Source organism: Mustela lutreola, chromosome 3, assembly GCF_030435805.1.
Source record: "Mustela lutreola isolate mMusLut2 chromosome 3, mMusLut2.pri, whole genome shotgun sequence".
Lineage (NCBI taxonomy): Eukaryota > Metazoa > Chordata > Mammalia > Carnivora > Mustelidae > Mustela > Mustela lutreola.
In genome coordinates this window covers 147,118,122-147,143,298 of record NC_081292.1, presented here as the reverse complement: position 1 = coordinate 147,143,298, position 25,177 = coordinate 147,118,122, and the positions used below count along the sequence as shown (strand labels likewise).

The 25,177-nt window shown below is 40.5% G+C and overlaps 1 protein-coding gene across 1 annotated transcript in view; it reads left to right on the top strand.

The window, feature by feature from the left end:
* The window catches only part of B3GALT1 (beta-1,3-galactosyltransferase 1), a 534,182-nt gene that overhangs the window by 480,759 nt on the left and 28,246 nt on the right, over positions 1-25,177 (top strand). Inside the window, exon 3 of the mRNA XM_059167119.1 lies at positions 13,012-13,137. The gene's annotated coding sequence lies outside the window, so the exon portion shown is untranslated. The remainder of the gene's footprint in view (positions 1-13,011; positions 13,138-25,177) is intronic.

The window sequence follows — 25,177 nt, the reverse complement described above, 5'->3', positions numbered from 1 at the left end:
ATGACTGTCCGTCAAATGTAAAGAGAATTTGAAAAATTGTTTCAAACCAAATCATTATACTGGATTTTAGTTTTGAGAAGTCATACTTTCTAGAACAGTCTAAATCCTTCTTTGTGGTTTTATATTCCTTAAGTCAGGTGCTTGCTCTTGTCAAGCTGTGAGGAGATTGTAATCTCATTAAGAAATGAGGGGAAAGGTTTAAAGCAGTGTTAAAGGGCAATCTAATTACTTTATGAAATATGAGATGTGTACAAGACCCACAGACAAAGGTTCTTAGTTTTAATAAAATTTCTGTCTGGTTTCAATAAATGAATAAATGAATTCTATTGATGAATTTCATATTTATACACACACACACACACAAACGCACACAAGGTATATATACATATAGATTCTCCCCCCTAGAACAGAAGTTTCCCCAGTGGAGGAATTTTTATGTTTTGTGCACTGATGTATTTCCAGGTACCTAGAATACATGCCTGACATATATCTATTCTCATTAGACATTTGTTGAATGAATATAAAATATCATGCTGAGGGAATGATAGCATTTCATTATTAGCTCTATCTCAGTCCAACTAATTTTTTCCCATTATTTGATATCATCTACATAAAATCATTGAGACAAGGATCCCAGGAGTTAAAATATGGAACATACAAGCACCTCCCAGGACAGTCAGCAGTGAACATTCTTGTGTGGTGCCTTCTTTTTTTTTTTTTTTTTTTTTTAGATTTTATTTATTTATTTGAGAGAGATAACATGCACATGAGCGAGAGGTATGAAGACAGAGGGAGAAGCAGACTCCCTGTTGAGCAGAGAGCCCAATGAGGGACTCGAGGCCAGAACCCTGAGATCATGACCTGAACTGAGGTCATGGCATATGCCTCTCCCATATGGCAGAGGCATAACCAACTGGGACACCCAGGCACCAGTGTGGTGCCTTCTGAAGTTTGGAATCCCATGATTAAACAACCTCTGGAGCGTCTAGGTTTTTTAACCAGTAAATCAAATGTTTAGAAAGGGAAAACTGCCACCGGTACCATCCTCCCCCTACAACCCACTGTCACCCCATCCTCATTCAAACCTTCCCCCTAAACTTTCTCAAGGGAGCAAAACAAAACAAAACATAAAAATATATAAATGCAAGTCCCAAACTGAAATGAGAGTGGTGAATACACTAAAAGTATTATCTGCAATTCTGCATCCCTACCTGACCATAAATTTTGAAACTTTAGAATTATTCTTAATATTAAAAAACTCCAGAAACAATTTGGCCTCACACTCTATTTAAACTTATCTTTTCACCTTCACAGAAGAGAGGCTTCTGTTGAGAAGTCAAAGAAATCTGTTGAACCTTGTCTTTGTGCGTGAGTCTGGGCAATTGTGTGAATGAGACCCGTCCCTGATGAGTCCTCACAGACAAGGAAGAATTTAGGTACACAGTTTTTATGTCCTAATCTAGGGGTCCTCACTTCACTGAGCTTTGAGTGTTGGAGTCTAGAGAAAGCATCTGCAGGAAGGAGACATCCTCTGGACCTGAATTTAGAAACTATACATGAAGAGCTGATTCAAAAGAGCCATTTACTGAATATAGTTGTTGCAAGTTATTTCTATATGACAGAATTTCAAAGGATGAAACGGTGAAACAGCCAAACACATGAATAATAAGTTAGCGTACTGGCTCTTGGGACGGCATGCTCTTGGTTAGATTATATAATCATACATATATCATGATATATATAAAAATCATATTATGTGATATGATAGAATAGAAAGAGTAGAAAATAAAGACTTTATATAATATAGTTTCAATAAAATTTCTGTTAGCTCTCATATATATATGATTCTTTGGATACACATATATGTATATATGAGCATAAAATACAGTTTTCAATACACTTACTGCAAAGATCAGGGCCTGAGGCTCTGATTATGTCCTGAAGGACAATAGTGGGGGAAAAGCCAGTTGGTTCATATTGGTCCTAAATCAAAAAAAGCTATCAATTAGGAAAATCACCCCATCGTGTTTATCCTCCCTTTGAATGAATAAGGAAAATCATTGTAGACATGGGTGACAGAAGAGGAAATGTGAACCTTAGATTTAAATAATTCACTTCCCCCAGGCTATAGTTAAAATTTAAAGATCTATCTAGCTTACGCATTAAAAAAAAAAAAAACCTGGAATCTTATATTTGTGATGTTTTATCCACTTCACATATGCATTACTAAAATTGGACTATAGTTCTTAGAAAAAAGTAACAGTGCATCTGCTTTCCATGAAATCTCCCTGAAGGAAATAAATGTTTTTATTTGCTACAATGAGCTACCTGAATGCCATTCCATGCCATAATACAACACGACAACACTTAACCTGGGGTAATTCAGCATGACAGCATTTTTGGGGCATAATTTAAATTATTTTAGATTAATTTGCCATATTAGCGAAGGTTGCATGGAATTTGCTACAGCTTTTTGAGTCTGCGTGCATTCAATATCCCATGATCCTTGGGCATCCCTTACACCCAATACGAGCTCTAACAAAGTTCTTGTGAGAAGACACCATGGAGCAGCCAACTGGAGTCTCCTCCTGGTAGAGGACAGAGTGGGATTTCATAAATGCTCCCTGGGGGTCTCAACACATTTGGTGGCAGGAGTCAAGAATCATTTTTCTCTCTGCACCCAGAGGCAGTTGTAGCACAAGACACAGTTGTATGGGAATTGGCTGTAAGTCCCGTAGCGCCAAACACATGGACGTGTTGACATACAAGTGTGCAGCCCAGTGCCCAGCATAGGGCTTTAATGTGTGATGCACATCACTGTCAAGTTGGGAGAAGCCTCCAGAGTTATAAAGAAAGAGAAATAATTCTCAGCCTTCTAATGCAAGCTTAATGGAAAAGAGTGGCTGTGCGGGAGGCACCCAGGAGCCAGCACCTCCCTGGACTTCAAAAAGACTGCTAATCTCATTATATGCGGATGTTTGTATTTTAACCATGTTTTAAAATATAAAGTAGGAGTTGGATTCATATCTGTTGTCAACCATGGAAGCAATTTAGAGGTAGAAAGACTAGAGTAAATGCCTTTGCGCTGGCTGCTCCCACCATTCACTTCTATCCCTAGGGATAATGACTAGTCATTGTTTCTTGCTTTATTTTGGGGTTAGGCCTAAACATTTAAACTTAACATAACCAAATGGTTTAATGATTCTTCTAATAGAACTCATTCATGGTTGAAAATTCAATTATATCCATCATATCCCCATTATTTTACATATCTCTAGCACGTCCCTCTTGTAACTATTTTATCAGCAACTCTTGAGATACATTACTGCAGTGCATCTGACCCAGGAATAAGAACTCCTTCTTAACATTTGAAATGTTGTGATTGCCTGTAGGTAATTGCTCTGTCTTTATAATCCATGGATTGAAAGATAGGAAAAACAAAAATCTACAGGGAAGCCCACAACACTTTAAAATGAATTCACATTTTTCTTATCACCAGGGCATAGGTACACATTTGAAAAATATAATAGTACCTACATGTACCAGACATGATTTATTTAGGCTGCAAATAATGATTGGTGTACAGATGGATTTTTGGATCAGATCCCATGATGAAAATTAATTCATCAATGCTGACCACATCCACTCACTCCCTCCACACCCTCAGAGACACAGACACACAGACACACACCCCAGGTTGGGAACTAACAGCATCAGACTATAGAAACTTTCCATCAGGCAAGGCAGTTCTTTTAAAGTAAACCCTTAAAAGATTGCAGTGAAGCAACACTGTTCTAAATGGGTCATCATTTAATTTTTAGATATTTACGTGTTTTGAAGAGCAAATAGGCTTTCTATTCCAAAATAGCTCAATTATGTTTTGATTGCAACATCAGATTTTCCAAGGATCTTGGATCTCAAATACTGTAATCATTTATACATAAGTTGATAATTGCCTTACAAAAATAAAAACTGTTGCTGCGGTGGTATAGTGTGAGCATATGTGGTATTTTATCATCCTCAAGATCTCACAAATGCAGTTAGCTCTATTGATTTCAGAACACACACTATTTGATTCTGCATGATTTCAGGTACTGCATCTCCCAGGTAAGGAAGAGAAGAAAATGGGCTGATGCCTGTGCCCCTGGCAGGACCTTGGGGGGCGTGGGAGGAATGGGCTTGCTGTAGCTCACCCATCTCTGAGATTTAGCAGGTGGTTTTGCTCAGCATAGTGAGCTCCATTCGCTTCCTGCACAAAGCCTACAGAAATGAAAGAACATGCAGTACATCTACCCAAAAATCCCCAAGGAATGCTTTAAAAAAAAAAAAAAGTACACTCTGAGTGACCTATTTACGCCCTCATTCCATCATACATGTCATGATCCCATGGAGTAGTGGGCCGGTCTAGGTATGCATTTAGCCTGGGCAAGAGCTGTATTTTACTTTAATGGAGGCGTATTTCACAGGTCCTTTTGTACTTATTACCATTTTTTTCCAAGGGAAATGTATTACAAGGAGTACGCACACAGTTGCCCTGATTTGTGACTTTTCTCAAGTTTTTCTTTTTATTTTTCATTAAAAGAGAAAAATGAGTGGATTGGTTTTTAGGTTTTTAAGAAATCAGACCAAGAAGGTTTTAATGGAAGGAACAGATGGACTGCATCTTTGGGGCTATAGTTGCACTAAGTTTAATGCATATAAGGACCAGGTAATTGTTAATGTAACTTTCAACTGTAAAATTGATCATTCTAGCTATCTGTGCACTACAGAGCACATCTGTGTTTACTGCCTACCGTTTAAGTAACATCCAGCTAAGCTTGCTAAGCTTAGTAGGTCCCACTTCTTGCCCCACACAAAGAAAACACCACATAGATCCAAAGGAAGTTTATCAGATAATTTTTAAAATAGAAGTTCGGAGAGCTCTGCACATATTGCCCAAGGTCATTGATTGTTATCTTCGGAGAAAAATAGTTTTTCTCCTAGATCTGTCCAGTTAAAGCATACAGCTTCCTCCTGCAAAGAAATCAGGCGATAACACAAGAAGAAAACGTGAGGGTGTAGTTCGCCCACCCTGTTCTCAGCAACAGAGTGGGCGGCTTAAATATTAGACAAGTTCAAGGCAAGAGAGCAGTAAGCAGCCCAGATGACTTTACTGTCAAAGGTGTGAGGTATGGGTGACTTCCAGGACCTTTAGGGAGCAGGGCATTCTGGATAGCAAACCTTGAAAAAAAAAATAGCATTAATCAAAGCACTAAAATAGCAGGTATAAAACCTTTCATGTCACAGAACTGTAGTGAAACTTGTAAGCTTTCTTCTAGGAACCTATTTCTTAAGTGTCTGAAATTCAAATTTAATCCTTCTATGAGATCATTAGTCTATAAGCTTCACCTATTTTTATTTTCCAATTTAAAGAACTTGTGTTTTTTCACATGAGTGAAAAGAAATGATTTCTTTTACAAATTTGCCAAGGCATGAAAACACTTTAAGAGGGGCAGGTTTAACTTCTCATTCCTTTGGAAGGTCTACTGAGGAATATGTGTCCAGTTTGGAAGTAACAGATGTGCATTTTTTTTTTCTTTTTGCACATCTAAGTACCCATCAAACCTAGGGTAAGAGAAGAGTTTTATGTTTCAGAAGAAAATATGCACTGTTCCCACATGGACCTATTGCTTGCCATTCCGCAACTTCAGCAAGTCTCACTGATCTTGAAATACAGCCATCTCCATTCAGAATGATCCATTACAAACAAAGGTGACCTCTCTGTGAGTTCCCCCACCCCACCACCTCCCCAACTTCTCTCCCTCTGTAGAAGCTGCTACGGGTTCTCTGTCATGCCTCTCTCTGGTCAATATGGTTGCTGGCATCTGCATTAAATGTGCGTGGGTATGGTAGGGAACCTCTTAAATCAGAAGGAGGAGTGCTTTCTACCTACATGTCAAGTCAGGATGCTACCCTTTGAATTAAAAGGTGCTTTGGCTGCTTTGATTGTCTATAGGGCATGCACTTTAGACTGTTGGTTTTGTTTTGCTATTTTTTTTTAAATGGTGGTGATATATTTGTACCGACACTGGCCTATTCTCTCACCCATTATCTCTAGTGACAGATGCCATACCCATTCCTAAGAAGACCGATCTAGAATAAAATGCCTATAGAAAAAGAAAGAAAAAAAAAAGCAAAGCAAAGCAACTGCCCACAGATAGGTCACACTGAATTTTTACTGGAACTAACTGGGAGCAGACAGTCATGTTCAAATCAGTCATGTTCAAAATCAGCAGTCATGTTCAAATTCCATGAGCTTACATGGCATGATTTACTATAACGGTATTTGCAAGATATGTGGAGCATGACCTGAAAAATCCAGCAAGGCAATAGTTGACTCAGTTAATATGCAGGCTTTGCAGAATTTCTTTGCATGCATACTTTAGAATGGTCTTAATTTTCAGAACCCACTTTGGTATCTAATAAAGCAGAGATAAAACTATAGCTAAAAAGTTTGACAGCCAAATATAAACAAGGATCTATTCATTGTTCTGTGTTTGCTTGTTAAAAAGGTAAATTCATGTTGTACCAAAATCATTTGTGAAGCAACTCATTTACACAGGCTAAACTTTTATAAGTAAACAATCCTTAGGACATTTGTATTCCTGGAAATTATCGCAAAGTTATATCAAACTTGTAAAAAGCTCATAGTGTACTAGATATTTGGAATTTCTTAATAAGACTGAAAACAGCTTGGATTTTCTTCATGCTTCTTTAAATCCCCAAGACCTAGTATGTGAATTGCTCTTAAAAGGAACATAAAAATATTGTTGAACTGTTAAAAGACTAGCTCCCATGTATTTTAGCCTAAAATCAGGAAAAACAGGCCATGTGATTTGGGACTCTATGCTAAATTTCTTTATCCTCACAGTATCCCCTATTTCACTAACAGAAACATTAACTGTGTTCATATTTTTCAGTCAGAACAAGTAGAGCAACTGCTCCTAATTTTCAGTGTTCTGAACACCTCATTCAAGAGAAAAATGCATTTGACCACACACCAAGGAAGGCCTACACATGCACACATGCACACACACACACACACACACACACACACACACACACTGCTCAGGATCTCTCCTTTGTATTTCAGTATCTTCATTACTGTACTTTGTTGTCGGACTTTTATCTCTCTCAAGAAGGATATGAGTTCTTTTGTATTTCCAACTCCTAGTAGAATACCATAAAAATAGAAAATCGTTTTGTTGACTAAAACAGTGGCTATTACAGGAGAGAAATTAAGAAGCTGATTCTAGAATCCACAGCGTGGCTGTAGCCATATTATATCAGTTCATCTAAGATCAAGATATTAAGAGAGACTGAGCTCCTACCAGGTACAAGGCTCCATGCTTACATTATGATGTATAAGACAGAGTTTATGCCCAGTGGTTTATGTCATGAAAGAACAGTATTCAGAAATCCTCACTTCCTGTCTGCTTTGATTCTTGTTACAGAAACATGGCAGATGATGGAATGGAGATAGTCAATACAGAGTCACTGAATTTTAGAATCATCCACATTTTTCTTACTGTGTTTCAAGATTCTAGCCTCATGCACTAAAATCATGGCACGTTCTCCTCTGTTGAAGTCTACTATTTTTTTTCTGAAATCAGATGCCTAAGTGATGTTTTGCAAAATCTCCGGTGCCAAGATTTCAAGTAGGATATAAAGGGCAAAGCTGAGAGGAGTTTCCGTATAATTTCTCTGTGTTTGTCAAATCTTGGGTCTTCCTGTTGTCTTCTTCTTTGAAGTAAAGGACTCAGAAGAAAAACTCCAGTAGACATGCAGCCTTGTACAGAATGGTCCCCCAGAAGGTTTCTACCCCAGCCAATGGTGAAGTCTCTCACACTAGCTCCTTTCCTAACGATGTTGGTATTTGTAAGGAGGAATTGGCTTCATTCATCTTTCCTAGGAATTAACTTAAAAAAAAAAAAAAAAGCTGGAATGATGTTAATTGAAATTCTTTGTGTGGCTGGGTTAATACACTTAAAATCTTCTCTCACCTTACAGTATACAACTTGAACTCCCTCCAGAAATATTTAGTGACTTCATGAAACAAAGACATGTGCTGTTTTTATCATTCTACTTTATTAGTATGAATGACCATGTTTACACCTAAAGAAATGGACATACTTAAACAAAATAACTTCCATTGGCTTTTTTTCCTAAGTATTTTATCCCAGATGTTGCTGGAGCATCGTCATTACCTGTTCCTTTGATCACCTTGTCACTGAGGCCCTGATGGTCAAATCGTTGAGTCGTATCTCGTAGGGCTCCTTCTGTTTCCAAGGAACTCTATTGCTTCTTTCAGAAAGGCAACAATAAAGACCACTGACAAAGCAGCAAGGCTGGAAATCCTGATTAGAATAATACTCTGTGTAGAATAGGGAAGACCCAGTTCAGCAGAAGTTACAGCAGTCCAAGCATGGACTCGGGCCTCCCTGTGACTACATCACAGCTCCACCTCTCCCTTGCTTTCTCCCTTCCCCTCCCACCATGGCATGAGTGTCACTCCCCCGAGTACATGCCCCAGTAAACTTCCTGTGTGGATATCTCAGAGGCTCAAGGTCTCTTGCCTAGCAATCCAGCCTGTGACAGGAGAAATGGAAAATTAAGTCTGTGATCATTGAAACTTAGAGATGAAAACCCTGTTCTGTCTGCTCAATTCTTTAACTAAATAGATCAGCTACTACCTCCACCTGGTTTCCTAATAACTCACAGAACTTACCTTGGTAAGTTAATAAATAGCCCACACAGCAGCTCTTTCTGTTTTGTTCTTTTTTTTTTTTTTTAAGATTTTATTCATTTATTTGAGAGACACAGAGCATGAGCAGGGAGGAGGAGGCAGAGGAAAAGAGAGAAGATGATTCTCCACCAAGCAGGGAGCCCAATGTGGGGTCCGATCCCAGGACCCCGAGACCACAACACAAGCCAAAGGCAGAAGCTACCCAGGCGCCCCATTTTCTCTTTTGTTCTGTCAGTCTTTATTCAAGTCCTTGGTTGCAGATAGACCACATACAAACCAGGATCGCATGTGGCCAGATTTTGACACTAGAGGTTCACGGTGTAAATCCCTCCGTTGCCACAAAGTGGGCTGCAGCAAAACTGGGGAGACAAAATCTCATGTCTAAATATTATCACTACCTTCCTTCCCCTATTCTGTCACTAAAATACTTCATAACTCACTCTCATGTAGAGACACACAAAACAAATGTGATTCCTTCGACAAAAGTGGCATGGGCAGAATTCTTTTTGTTTTTTTGAGTAGGCTCCACACCCAAAGTGGGTTTGAACTCACAACTTGTCTATAGGATAAGAAATCGAAAGTTGCATGTTCTACCAACTGAGCCACCCCCAGAATTATTTTTTACCATATGAAGCTAAAAAGAAGGGAAGATAGTAATGAGATATAATAGAATAATGCACTAGAGTAGCTATTATTTTTAGGCCTAGTAAAACTGTAACTTAGATTAAGAGGTGGGTGACCAATTTTTAGTCTAGGCTATTTCCCCAGAAAAACACAACAATTTATATAGTCAATTTTCAATTATCTGCCCAAGGAGAAATAGCAATAATGGCAATTATCCAAAAGAGTAGATAATGAGCAAATTCATTTCTGTTTGACTTTGAAATATTGTTTTGTATTCCAAAACCAACTTTTGGATGTGGACGCGCTTTAAATTCTGTAAAGTTGCTATGCCTCAAATTTAAATATTAAAATTATACTTTAGAAATCAAATGGAAGAAAGTGTTTTATATTCTTCATCTTGTCTTGTACCATATATTCCTGCTTTCTATATTATTGCTGAAAGCAGATATTATTTCTTAGGGCAATGTTCATCCTAAAGTAGAGAAATTCTGCATCTATATGATTCCTGGTTTGTATTCTCCTAGCACCGATGATAATTTAATCTTTTGGTTGAAAGGATACTCCCCCCTTCGGTTGCTTGGCTTAAATTAATTATATTTATCTTTTTTGTATGTGTCAAAAACAACTAAACAGAATGGGCCATCAAGATAAGGAGTTAGGTCCAAGTAAGATATGAAATGTATAAATGCAAATATCTACCCATGAGAAATTGAGTTGGCCATACACAGACTTTCTACACCTATTTTGGCCCTGTTTTGTTATTTTTCATTCGGTGAATTCTAAACTGTATATAAAGTTACCTGACATAGGATCTGGCTCAGGTTAGCAGTCAGTAAATGCTCATTCCCTTTATCCCTTGCATCCTTTTCTTCATTCAATAATGTTTTACATAAGATGCTTCATATTCATGCTTCACACACTTTAGTAAATGTTTATGTTTTAGTCCATTCTTTCTCTGTGTAGAAGATAATCATTTTGTAAAAATGAGGAATTTTTTTAAGATGCTAAAGTAAATCTTCCAGATGTCATTTTCCCAATGTCCATATCCAAGTTGTGTTTCAATTCCTAAAAGCTACCTCCACGGAATTTGAATTCTCACTATTTTTTTTAGATTTGTTTTTATTTTTATCTATTTTTATATAATCTCTACCCCCAGGGTGGGGCTCAAACTCACGACCCCGAGATCAAAAGAAATGTGCTCTACTCAATGAGCCGGCCAGGCGCCCCTGATTTATGACTATTAATCTATTAAGAGCCATAGCGTTTTATTTTTTATTTTTATTTTTTTTAGATTTTTTATTTTTTATAAACTTATATTTTTATCCCCAGGGGTACAGGTCTGTGAATCGCCAGGTTTACACACTTCACAGCACTCACCAAAGCACATACCCTCCCCAACGTCCATAACCCCACCCCCCTTCTCCCAACCCCCCTCCCCCCAGGAACCCTCAGTTTGTTTTGTGAGATTAAGAGTCACTTATGGTTTGTCTCCCTCCCAATTCCATCTTGTTTCATTGATTCTTCTCCTACCCACTTAAGCCACCATGTTGCATCACCACTTCCTCATATCAGGGAGATCATATGCTAGTTGTCTTTCTCTGCTTGACTTATTTCGCTAAGCATGATACGCTCTAGTTCCATCCACGTTGTCGCAAATGGCAAGATTTCATTTCATTTGATGACTGCATAGTATTCCATTGTGTATATATACCACATCTTCTTGATCCATTCATCTGTTGATGGACATCTAGGTTCTTTCCATAGTTTGGAAGAGCCATAGCGTTTTAAAGGGTAAGCGTGAGGGTTACTAAAACTTGACCACATCCTCTCCTGCCTTACTCTCAGTCACGTGGCACTCTCCCATTCTAGAACAGTACATTTTGACGTAAGTCAGAAGAGTTTATCAAGCATTGCGGTGCTTCTGATTGCTTGTTTTTAGGACTCCCTTTCTTTGGTGTTTGACTTGATAAGTATTTGTTGTTTGACCAAAGTTGGCTTTTTCTCCCCTCAAAGATCTGAAGAACATCTTCAGTTGATCACTAACAAGACACTGGACAGGTGGGTTAAACAAATGGTTAAGCTAGGTAGACCTCGTTTCAAACACTGGCTCTGCTACCCACCAGGGTGAAATTAGACAAGACAGCATCTGTCAAGGTCATGGTTTTTCTCATTATTAATCTTAACACAATAATATAAAGCAAAAAGGATTGTGGTGATGCTCACAGATAATAAATATAGGCATTAGTATACATTAGGCATTCAATAAATGTTGGTGTATGTTACAAATACTAACATTTACTGAGCCCCTACCTGGTGCAAATACCTTTCTAGGCATTTTCTCTGTATTGATTCATTTACATCTCAGTACAACTCTATGATTCAGGTCGTGTTATCACAGTTTTATACATGAGACCTAGAGCGCTTAAGGCACAGTAAACAGCTGAGTCAGTATTTAGCCGACACACTTAGCCGACACACAACACTGCATCTCATATAAAGAGCAGCCTTTTAGTGGAAACCGGAGCCAGCAGGTAGTTTCAGGAGGACCCCCTCATGCCTCTGCCCATACCCGTAGCATTGCCATTCTTCACATCTGGCCACATGGCTTAAACACCACTCCAAACACAGACCTGCAGTCAGAGTGTTATTTCCTATGAGGGACCATCCTATTTTAAGTCACCCAGCTTTACCCAGCACTCATATAACTTAATTGGTGAGAACAGAAAATTATGCCTCTTGGTATGAAGTTTTATACAAATGCAACTTGAGACCCAAGGCTCGGATCAACTGAAGCCTGCTGCTAGTTGGCCTCCAGTCTGTCATGTCCACAGATCTGCTCAGATGCAGCCAGTCTCAGGGTAGCCCCAAGAAAGTGAGAAGTTGTGGGTAAAAGGGAAGGTACTCGTGCTCAGAAGCCCCAGCTCTGCCACTAACTAGCTGAGTCCTTGCCCCGCCAGCAGCCGTTTGCGTCAGCCCCTGGAACACCACCTCATTACTTGGAAATTGAAGATGTTGCATTAGATCTTAGGTACCAGACCGCCACCCATGAGCTAACCCTGACCTTCCAGGAGCCTTTGGCTTCAGCCTTGTTTGACTGGCACAAAGTTTTGCTTAATTTAATTCTACAGTACAAAACGAGAGATTTTGTACATGAAAATCCTCATTTCTGTCTTCTTTTTGAAAATCTCCAGTTGTAGCATCATCGGTTCTGTTTTTCTTTATGGCATCAGTGGAAACCCTCAGCTGGATGGGAGAGCTGGCTTCCCTCTAAGCTGAGACATGGAACTACCAGGTCGCCAGAGCCCTCCCCTCTTCCCCTGTGGTCTCACACCCAGCCTGCTCCTCATCCCCATCAATGCCCCTCGCCTGGTCTTGGAGGCACATGGGTTCGCAGTCCTGGTACCAGCTCCAACCTCCCTTTGTTCATGTGTTCATTATTTTTCTCAGTTGATCAACCTGCATTCAGTGCTTACTTAAATGCCATTTTGTGTCTTGTACTCAAAGCCTGAATTACAAGTCTTTTGTTTCTTAAGGGGCAGAATTCAGAGGCTGATTAACCTCCATTGCTTCTAAAGTTTTCTCCCTTCTGGCTATCTACACAGGATCCTGCGGTTTGCTAAACAGCAGCTTCTCCTGGCACAAGCCGCTGCAAATCAGACAAACTGAGACCATGCATTGCACCCGGCAGCTGCGGTAAGGAGTCGTCCACGGCAAGCTTGGCCCAACAGGTAAGAGAAGGCACTGCTCAGTTACGCAGTCCGTTACTGGGGAAAAATAATGGCAATGCTATAAAAGCAGAAATCAATATCTAAGGACTAATGAGGAGAGAAAATTTTAGTTTGTTTCTTTCATTACTATTTACATGCTATAACATGTAAGTAACCCTTGCCGTGAGCCATGAAACAACCCTCGTTCCTGAATGATCCAGGAGGAAAAAAATGCAAGCAAAAATAAGGATGGCCTTTTTAAAAATTCGTATTTACAACTGCCTACAAAACCTTTGACTGATTTTAGTGGTGGCCTCTTTTAAGATGAAACATCGGGGAACTAAATATATGCCTTAGGTGACCTGAGACAATGTCTATTTAAAAATCCATTTCTCCAAGGCTATAGCTAATTGATTCTTAAAACTTCTTTGCTGAAATAACCTTGTCCCACAGGCAATTGTGCTTCAATTATTTCTTATTTCGCTTGGAAATAATAGTCTTTTTATATAGAAAATAATGGAATAGTTATAAAAAGTGTCCAAAATAACAAGTAATCGTTAAAATATTTTTACTTAAAGGGATAAAAACTCAAGACAAATATTCAGAATATTCCTTCATACGCTAACTTTTAGCCCTAAATAGAGTGTTAATAAGTTTATAGAAATGATTGCAGCCTTCCTGGAGTGTGACTCAGGAAAGGAAACCCAGGCTGGCTCCAGGGGACTTGAATCATACTTTTATCTCTTTTACCATCCTCTCTGTGACCTGGGCCAGTAACTACAGTTGCCTTGCCCATGAAATGAGCAGATATTTCAGGTTGCCTTCTAAACACCAGGCTCTGTTGGATGATGAGGTTCTGTGAGTCGGGGTAGGAGGGCAGCTTTGAGCTAATTCCCTACAAATTCATTTGCCTAAAACAACTTCAACAAAATGACAGTTCACCAAACTTCTTTCTTCTTTTCATTATTTGCGAGGTTCACAGCAATTCGCACTGGGTTTGTTGGGTTTTACCACCTTTGGAGATTCCGATGAGGTTTTCATTGCTAGTTTTCCAGTTTGCTTCGTAACAGCATTTGAAGGAAGGCCCATTTTGTCTTTGCCTTTGCCCTGGCTGTTACGTAGGGAGGGGATCCTCTGATAAGGAGTCATTGAGAGGCATCAGCGCACAACCAAAAAGGACATCGACTAAGAGACAGGACCCTAACACCATAAGGGTTGTCCAAACTCAAGACAAATATATTCAGTATTTAAATATATTAGGCAAAGTGACCACTTGGGGAAACTGTTTCATGGAGTTTGCCTCTGATGGAGTCCTCCTTCCTCCTGGGGATATTAGAGTTCAATGAAAGAAAATGATTAGAACGACAGCAGGAAATAAATAATACAATTACATATTGTGATAAGCACTATGGAAGATACAAGGGGTGCTTAGACAGCGAAGAGCTGGAACTGGCTTCATAAAGGTAGTCAGGGCAGGTGTGAGAGGCAAAAGAGCTATTCCCAGTCCCTCCCCTTTCCAGGCATGTGACGGGATTCTGCTGCCTTATTCACACTGAGATTCCATGAGGCCATGGGAGTTGGTCTGGCCAATCAATTGTGTGTAGAGATGATATGTGTCTCTTCCATGCTGGGGCATCTAATTGACATCACTCCAGCTCCCTGTCCCTATGGCATTCTGACACAAGATATGGTTGCTTCCTTCACCTGGGACAGACAGGTGTGACCTCAAAGAACAAAGCCCCCTCAACCAACCCACACTGGATATACACAGCATATAGCATGAGCAAACAACAAATTTTTATTGTCTTCAGCCACTGAGATATGGAAGCTTTTTATTAATGCAGCTTAACAGAGACAATCCTGACTATTATAAGAGGCATTTCTGAAGAGGCCAGAAGACTTATTTACAACGGCTTTAAGAGACTTTGAGCTTGGCTGGTTCACAGAACTGAAAGAAGGTCAATATGGCTGGATTACAGTAAGTCAGGAAAAAGTAGCAAATAATCTTTAGCATTCCTCCTACTCTCTCAACTCTTTGCCTGTGCTGGCTCTGAGGCTGTTCTGATATTTATATTCCTGGCAATGCTTGGAGATAGATTAAGTAGCTGACTTTAAATGCTTTTGATTTGTTTACACAAATCAAACTCTCATATTTTATCTCTTGCCTCTGGATTATGATCATTTTTTATCAAGAACTTTTGCATGTGGGCTATTGATATGATAATGCAATCCTAATGCCTTCTCAGGAGCTGAGGGCCTCTATCCTTTCAGTCAATACGAAGATGCACTTGAGTATATAGGCCATTCACAGCAGAGCTGAGGCTCAGGTTGGGAAGCCCAAAGCATTTTGCGATTGAATAACATGTAATATGGTGCGATTTTTAAGCTCTCAGCTTTTCCTATCAATTTCTAATATTCTGGCAACTTAATCGAGGGAAAAGCCCCAACTTTTGTGGGACTCACCAGAGCTCCTTTAATGCGTATGTATGAGAGATTGTCTTTTGCACTGAAGATCTTGTTTGAAAACAAAACAAAAACCCCTAGCAAAAAGCAAATTGCATGAGATGCAGTTTATCTTCTTTGGAAGAAAAGAAGAGCTGAGTCAGTCTTCCTGGGATTTGACAACTAAGGTATTTCTTTATCCTTGACACTGCTCAGATAGAGCCACAGATATTATAACTGCCTTTATTGAAGTTTGGTAGATTTAGAGGAAGTACCTCTAAATGACTGTAATATCAGTCATTCTTGTACAGTTCTTAAAGTCTTAAGGATTTTTTATTGAGGTGAATGAAATCCTGCTTAAGAAAAAGAAAAGTAGGAGAAAGGAAGGGAAATGGATCTAAAATAAAAACAGGGCCCTTAATATAGTCCAGGGTCGGTGTTTTCCTATGTGACATGGTCCTCATACAGGAGGAAGTAACCCAGAGAGGTTATGATCACCGAGCCAGTGAAACAAACAAGGAAGGGATGGAGGTCTTCCCCATCTAACGACCCTTCTCTTTCCTCTCTACCACTTAGACTAGAGTGTGTGCTACTACTCTCCAAAGTAGTCTAGCCTTCATTTCTATGATCTCCAGAGCCGTCCTATAAAAGATAAATACTAGATCATCCTTCACTTATTGTATAGCAAGGTTCAGAAGAGCCTCTAAACAGAGCTGCTTGTAATAAGTTGTGCTCTGATAATTGTACATCTTCCCTTTGTTTAGCCTCATCCTGTATAATTAGCACAGTCTTGAAAATAGAAGTTTTCCATGACATTAGAGTTCTTACATAGCACACCCTCTAATTATTTTATATTTTCACATTAGGGATAAGATACTCATGGTGGAAGGGGGTAATTCTGTTTGTGATTTAATTACTTATAGAAGGAGTGGAGGAAAATCAGAAGAAAGAGGTTATTAAAATAATTTCTGAGATATATACACAAAGACCAAGACATAGGCATTTATTTTTCTCTTACCCACATTGTCTCCTGGCTTATGACATCATCAGTTATAATTGTTAAGATCTCTTTCTATCAACGACTTACTTTTCCTTCAAGACCAACTCAAAATCCTCTCCTCTACTGATATCTTTAAGATATTCACCATTAAAATTAAAATTAAAATTAAGCTCTATCTTCTCATCTGCCAGAGCACTTTGTACTAATCTTAAAGCATGTCTCTGCTTTGTATTACAGGGATGGGAGGTAGGGCAAAGACAACCGGTTGACTCACTCAAATGTGTTTTCTCTCTTTTCTTCCTGGACATGAAACAAGACAGCATTTCCTTTTCTTCCTTATAATTGGGTATGCCCACATGATGACTTTCTCACAACAGAATATGAGTGGAAGTGACGTGCTTCATCTGGGAGCTAGGATTTTTAGGACGTAGGTGTGCCTTCTCCATGCTCACTCTCCCCTGATGCTGTATGGGGCCCCCAGGGATGGAGGAAGCCGGGCTCCTAGATGACCAGGTAGAAGGCTGTCTGGCCAAGTGGGAACACCCTTAATAGATTGTTACACAAATAACTATCAACAAAGCTTGGAAATTTAGGGTTTATTCATTATAGCAGCTCTGTGGGCTTACCTAACACTGCGTACAGATGTTTGTAAGCATGAGTCTATGTGTGTGACTCCCTCTGTTTCATAAGCCCTAGAAGGACTGGCACCCCCCCCAAAAAAAAATCCTTCACTGTGTGCAAAATTAAACCAAATAGCTGCCTCATTTGGAAAAGGAGCAGTTGGTCAACAAAATGAAGAGTACAGGGTACTCTAAAACATCTCAAGCACTGGGGATGCCATTTCCTCTTTTGTAAGCAACTGTCAAGAATTTTCTAAATAACTTCATTGTGACCAGAGTGGAGAATGAAAGGGATACCCCATTCTCATATTAAAATGTGTCCTAGTTCATTACTCATTCAAATATTCAACACTGTTTCAATCAACAAGTAGGTATTAAACATATTCTATAGGCCAGGCAGTCTTGTAACAGTGCTGATCAATAACAGACCGGGCCTCATCTCGCTCCAAGTCCATGGCTCAGTGGGACAGCCAAACACCTACTTCACACTACTGCATATGCACTCAGCTGCCCGCCCAGGTTCTCAGGTTCCTCATCTGTAAAAATAGAAGAAGAAGATTACATACTTCTCAGATTTTGTTGTATTTTTTAATTATATAATATTTAATGATTGTAAAAGAGCATCATGCTGGACACCTGAGTTTGATAATCACTCAAGAAATCTTAGCTATTTTTATTTGTATTAGTTTAGGTAAATAATGGACCAAAAATATAGGACCAAAAAAAAAAATAATAATCTGTGTGAACTGAGGGAGGGTCTGTGGAACACAATTTCTCCTTTGCAGTGACTCTTGATACGAGAACTGAGGGGCTGAGAATAATGTTCCACATTTTTAAAAACAAAAACAGAGTGTGCAAAAGACCAGTGGTGTGAGGAAGCATTTTTAAAGATTTGGAAAAGAGTAAGAGTCGCTGGAGTATAGAGAACAAGGAGGAAGCCCTGCAGAATGAGATCACGCAGAGCCTTGGGGACCAACTTGCAGTCATGCTAAGAACTGACCCTCTTCCTAAGTGCAATAGAAAGTCACTGAATGGTTTCGCACGGGTCGTAGCACAGAATGACATGATCAGCTTTGTCTTTTAGAGAGATCGTTGTGGCTGTGAAGAAAAAAGATCAGAGGGAAACAAAGAATGTGCATGTGGACCACTTGGAAAGACTGGAGGAGCCACTTGGAGAAAACCCACAGAGAGGTCAGGCAGCGGCCGTGGGGATGGAGAGAAGGAAACGTAGGAGAAGTTTCTGAAGTGAAACCGGCCAGACTAGGAGATGGATTAAGTGTGAGAGAAGGGAGAGAGTGCTGGTCAGGATGGCTCCTGCTCTTTCACAGGGTTTCACAATGTGGGCACATTGCCCGGAGACAGGGAACCCTGAAAAAGGATCGGGATTAAAGATCATGAACTTACCTTTGTGCGTGCTACATTCACGTGCTCCTCAGAAATCCAGGAACAGGGCGCCTGGGTGGCTCAGCTGGTCAAGCCTCTGCCTTCAGCTCAGGTTACGATCCCAGGGTCCTGAGATCGAGCCCCGAATCCGGCTCTCTGCTCAGCAGGGAGCCTGCTTCCTCCTCTCTCTCTGCCTCCCTGCCTACTTGTGATCTCTGTCTGTCAAATAAATAAATAAAATCTTTAAAAAAAAAGAAGAAGAAGAAATCCAAGAACACATGCCAAGTACATGGTTGGATATCTGGGTCTGGAACTTCATAAAGACATCTGAGCTAGAGTATAATTTTAAGAGTTATTGACATATGGTTATCACTCAAGGCCATGGACAGGAAAATTTTGCTTAGAAAATAGGCAAGAGGTGCCTGAGTGTCCCCGTGGTTAAGCATCTGACTCTTGATTTCTGATCAGGTCATGATCTCAGGGTCGTGAGTTCGAACACCACATCGGGTTCTGCACTAGGTATGGAACCTGCTCTCTCTGCCCTCCCCCTGCCACTTTCTCTGGAAGGGAGGGAGGGAAGGAGGAAGAAAGGAAAGAAGGAAGGCAAAACTTAGACTGAGAGGAAAAGAGGGGTGTATATACAAAAGGAGTTTTATTTTAAGGAGTCTTAGTGGAATAGTAGTGAGCCCAAAATTTGAGCGGGGAGGCCAGCAGGATGGAATACTCAGGAAAGAATTACAGTTGGAGTTCAAAGGCGTTCTGCTGGGAAAGCAGAAATAGCAGGCATTGCTATTCATCTGAAAAGCAGTCGGCTGGAGAACTCCCCCTTGCTCAGGGAAGATCTACTTTTTGTTCTATTCAGGCTTTCATCTAGTTGGAGGAGTCCTACCCCGCCTTACCCCCACCACATTATGGATAGAGATCTGCTTTACTCAAGGTCCACTGGGTTAAATGTAAATCTCATCTCAAACACCCTCACAGAAACATCCAGCATAATGTTTGACCACATATCTGGGCACCATGGCCCAGCCAAGTTGACCTGTAAAATTAACCATCGTAGAGACATAAAAAGAAAAAGGAAAACCAGAAAGAGGGCCTAGAAAGAGAGCCTATTTCCTAGGGCCTGTACTAGGTGCTGGGAATACAGCTTCTACTGTGGCGTACAGTGCGAACCCGGGGGGTCAGCCTGGATTTGAGTGCTAACTTTGTTGTTTACTTGCCTTGTGACCTTAGAAAGCTATAGGGACCAGGACAGCCTAGACTGGACCTGGCTGAGACAGAATGAGCAGGATGGAGCCAAGCAGATCCAGCTGTGTGCTGTGGAGGGCTGAGGCGAGCTCTCTGCAAATGACACTCACCCCTGCCCTCTCTCTGGCCACAGACATGGCAGTTAACCTTCATTGCATGGCTGCTGCCCGAGTTTGCTTTTCCGACGCTTTGTTTGTTCCTGGCCTTGGATGTGCTCTAACCAAAGACCTTCCCAAGCTGGGCCTCGGCCACTAAACAGACTAGAATGGAAACCAGAACGGTATACAATTCCTAGGTTGAAAAGAGAAAAGAGGGGTCCGCAGGGCCAGGAGTTGGGGTTCAGGTTGGCCACACCCCAGTGCTCTATCCTGGGCTTTTGTGGCAGGTTTTCTAAGTAAAGTTTACTGAGCCCTGAAGAGACAGCACAGAGAGATCTTTAAGCAAAGTAAAGACGTCTCCAGGCAGCAAACGTGTGGCAACCCAGAGCAGTGCTCCCTCCTCTTTCCTCCTAGGCTGGCTTGTTCTTAGCTCTGTAACAGCAAATACGATTAAGTAAGGATGTATTTTCCAGTTGCCTCAGCAAATATTTATTCAGCTGTGTGCAAGGCACCATGCTTTCTCACCAGGCTGTGACATGTCTAACGCATCTCGGGCTCCCTGACACCGAGGCCAGAGTGGGAAAGTAGCAAATGCTCTGTAGATGTTGGTCAAATGAATTAGCATAAATCATTTAGGAATAAGGCATTTGGAAAATGCCTGATAATATATGATCAACAAATTCTTCTTCGCTAATAAAATCTACTTGAGATCCCACAAATGGTTTCTCATACCTTTCCTAAAAACACAAAATATAACTTATACTCTAGTGAAATAAGTCTAGCATATGATAAAGTGCCTTATACATTACCTAATACAACCCTGTGGAATAATGGCTTATGGGCATTTGAAATGGCCAGAGTTATAACAGGCAGAGATCATATAGTTGATAATAAACCCACTTTGGTGGGTTCTGGTATTTTTGTTCTGATATTCTGCGGCGTAGTGGCTCCTAATATTTTTCCTGTCACAGTTCTCATAAGAGAGAAATTCCTCATGGGTCACACACTCCAGGTGGGTTATAAGCTACACCCCTTTCTGCCTCCCAGGAAAGTTAATCAGAGGGCAAGAGAGTAAAATCAGTGTCTTTACAAGGATGGACTTAAATCTGTCTAATTTTTAAAACTGAAACCCTATTTTAATGGGTTAAATTATGGACAGCCTTTACTGAGTGTTGACTGTGTGCCAAGCACTGGGTCATGAGCTTTGCACATCTGATCCCATTTGCGCTAAGAACACCGTGAGCAGTTGGTTCCGTAGCACCTTCATTTTACAGGTGAGGAAACAATGAGCTATTAGAGATTACAGAACGTCTCAAGACTTGTACATGTCCAGGAGTGGAATCTAGGTCTTTACATTTACACTCTCTGGTCTCCAAAATCATATGCAAACTTCAGCACTTGGCGACTATTATTATACATCTTCTGTGACATCCCTCACAACTGACTGCCTCAATCTAGCTATTATAAAGTACAGAACCTTTTACGAAGGGTACAGTGCCACGTTTTGCCCCTGGTTTGAAACCAAGTCATTTATTTGAGCCATTTTAGGTCTTTAAAAAACAATAATGTAATAACCATCTTTTCTTGAGTGTCTATTATATTTCACTCACTATGTCTGACACTTTGCAGAAATTATTTCCCATATTGATTAATTACAATATTTCTAATGTATTAATTTATATTATATTAATACTAGATTTCTAATGTAACCGACACACAAAGTATTACATATGAAGTTCGAGCGAAACAGAAGAGCCAAGTCTTGCCCCACTTAGTTTCATTTTCAGGCTACAGGGCACTCTGACCTCCCTTTCTCCATCCCCATTCTCCACAAGACTCATTTGCTGCCTTTCCTCCTCCTCTGTTCCCTTCTCCACTGGCCTCACGGCCACCACTCCCCCAGCTGAGACTCGGCCTTTGGCTTACTGATGGGCCCTGCAGAATGGGTCTAGGAGGACCATCCTCAGACCTGAGGGAGGAAGGTGAGAGGAGAGGACAGGAAACAGTAGAAAGAGCAAGCCCTAGGAGGGTAAGTATTTGATAGGCGGGTTCAGATCCCAAGCAGGAGAAAGGTGAAGGTGAGGACGTGAGAGGTGAGCCAGGAGAGAACACAGTGGGGCAGCCAGCTCCTTCCGGTGAGAAAATGAGAAAGGCAGCAGAAAGACCTAAAGGCTAGCTACTGCAGAGTCTTTGAGGAGGAGAGGAAAGGAGAGAGAAATCTCTAGAGAGCGCTGACGATTTTTTATGAGGAGGGAGAAGCACGAAGAAAGAAAAAGCAGATTTTTCCAGCCAAGCTTTCTATTTGTGTGGGAGTCCTGTTGACAGACAACCAGATCATTTCTCTCTGTTGTTCTCACCAACCACCCTCTGGAAGTCCTGCCCCAGGGAAATGCCCTCAGGACTAGGCCAAAGGAAATTCTCTGGAGCCCTTGCCACTTGAGCAGCCTCTTGAATGACAAGCCTCACAAAGGCTGGGCATTTTTTACAGAGCAAGGAGCAGGGGTCAGTACTAGGCAGGCTGTGGGCCAAACGGACCCCTGTCCAGTTTTAGATGAGGCCAAACACGAAGCTGGAAATGGGGTAGCATAGGGATCAGGTTATGTTAAAAATAAATAAATAAACATGTTGGTAGAAAGGAAAATAAAAAATATATGCACTTAACTCCTTGCTATCAAGATTTCAATTGAGGCGTTTGTACATTCTTTGATTTCAAACTTGCCCGTACTTTTAAACCATCCATGTCAATATGGGCACATTGTTCTACACATTTGGAGAGGATGCTGCCAATGGTGATTACCCTGGGTGGGTCTGGATTTAGTTGAAAAGGCCGGTGCATGTCTGGCAGTCTCCTTGGTTGCACAAAAAGTTGATTTCGAGCTGTACCTCTTTGGAAATCTAGACCACCAAAACCAAGAGTTTGAAGGAAAAGTAAACAAGTGCTTCTTAACCTGTATTTTCACAAACAAGCAATTCAGTTACTTTGATTTTAAATTAACGAGTCAAGACGTCAGTCAATTTGATTAAAAACACATGCAGCATCTAATTGATTTGTTGACTGCACTGACTCTTGGCTTGAAAAGGCAGCACGGTGTAATGAAAAGGGAAGGGACTTGGGAGCCCGGCAGCCCCAGCGCCCTTTTGAACTCCATCACACACACCCCCACAAGATTCTGGGGAACCTCTGAGCTTCAGAACACTCATACCTATGTCCTGAATGCCAGTGATAATCAAATGAGAGAACAGGGGTAGAAAGAAGTTTGCACACTAGAAAGTTATGTACAAAATTCAGTTATTAATATCCATAACTGTCCCACAACCCCAAAGCCAAGTATCCATCAGTCCTTTGAAAGACTGACACTATATTTGATACACTTGCTCATGGGAACCCTCCCACGTGTGACAACTTCTGTCCCTCTCCTGTCTGAGTCATATGCCCTACTAGGGTTCAGTAGTGCCCTCTCTTACCACTTTAATTCAGCACCACTAACAATAATAAGCCCAACTACTGCTGCAGTTAATAGAAATTCTCCTTTAAGTGAAGTGCATCTGCTGTGACATCTGCTTAAAACCCAGGGAGAGGAGTCAGTGTTCACAAGCAAATTGAGTAATTACTATGTAATTACACTATAAATTGTGGAGTCATTGATTTGCTCTCAAAATTCATATCTTTTGGATATACTCAATATGAAAACCACCTGGGTTCTTCCAAAATATGCAGCTCTGTTCTTAAAACGGTCAGTGTAGGGATGTAAGCAAAACAGCTGTGGCCAAAAATTTGAAGTATTATCTCTAGAAGAGAGAAAGTGTTGCACGGAAAGGAATTAAAGTGTGGAAGGAGATGGTAACAGAGTGGAAAAGAAAGGGGCGGGATATTTTGAAGGCAAATTACCTAAGTGCTTTCTCAGTCATTTCTTAAGGGCTGTGAAATTGCTAAGCCTCGCTGGCAGGAGAAAACACAGGCAGAAGAGGCCAGAGATGCAGGATTTCACCGGTTCTGAGAAGAGCCCATCACTCTTTGGACACTGTTTGGATGTTGGGATGTTGGTACCGTATGTAGAGAGTAGAGGAATTAACGACACAAGAGATAGGATCTAATAGTCCTTTATAACCACCCAGATCTGCAGCAGGAAAAACTGAGATCTAATACTTTACAAACTGGTTACAAAACATAGCTCCGTGGTACTTCCTCTAAATCCATTTTTTAAAAAGCCAAAGAACAGATATTAACCACATATATTGAGTACGTAATGCATACAAGGCTATATTCTTGTAGCAACACAGAATATAAGTAAATAAGGCAGTGCCACAGTATAGTGGAGGGAAGGCTGAGTTTGACCATGGCTGACGGGAGTTTGAATCCTGGCACTCCCGAATAGCTCTTGGATTGAGCCATATGCAGCTACATATTTGAACTACTTTGAAGCTACCTAGTGGCAATTTCATATGGTTCAACCAAAAAGAATGGCAAAAAGTCTCTTAAATACCCTGGGTCTTAGCTTTTTAATTGCTAAAAAGGATGATTATTTGAGAATCAGAGAAAATGTGTTATATTTATAACAAATATTCATATAAATGTTTGGAAAAAGTTTATAGTGGGACATCTGGGTGGCTCAGTTGGTTAGGCGTCCAACTCTTGCTTACCGCTCAGGTCATGAGCTCAGGATCCTGGGAATGGGCCCCAACTTCAGGCTCCGCACTCAGCGGGGGGCTGCTTCAACATCTTTCCCTCTGCCCCTCCCCCCACCCAGGTGTGCTCTCTCTCTCTCTGCAAAGGCAAATTACCTTTGCAGGCGTGCTCTCTCTCTGCAAAATAAATAAATAAATCTTTTTTTAAAGAAGAAAACTTTATAATAGAGGGGATGTTCTACCCTCCTGCTCACCCTCCAAGAATGTACTAAGCAAAGGCATTTCTATAGAATGGGAATAGCAACAAAGTGAAGACAAAAGTCAAAGTTGTGGGAGTCTCCCTTCTGATCTCTGGGTTTTCAAAATAAAAATTACACTAATTATTTAATGTTAGGAACTTTATTAAATTGAGAGGATCCATTTGTTAGAACAAAGGCATTTGATGATTTTCATAAACATGCAGTTATACGTCCAATCTCTAAAACCAAAAGTCTATGCCAAAGAGCCATCCTCAACCAACAACCTATTAAAATCAGGTTATTTTGCAATTACATTAACAACCAGTGGTTCCATTTTAATAGCACACTACTTTCCAAACTATATGTTCCTCCACAGTCTTCAAAGGGTAAGTCCTATGGAGGGAT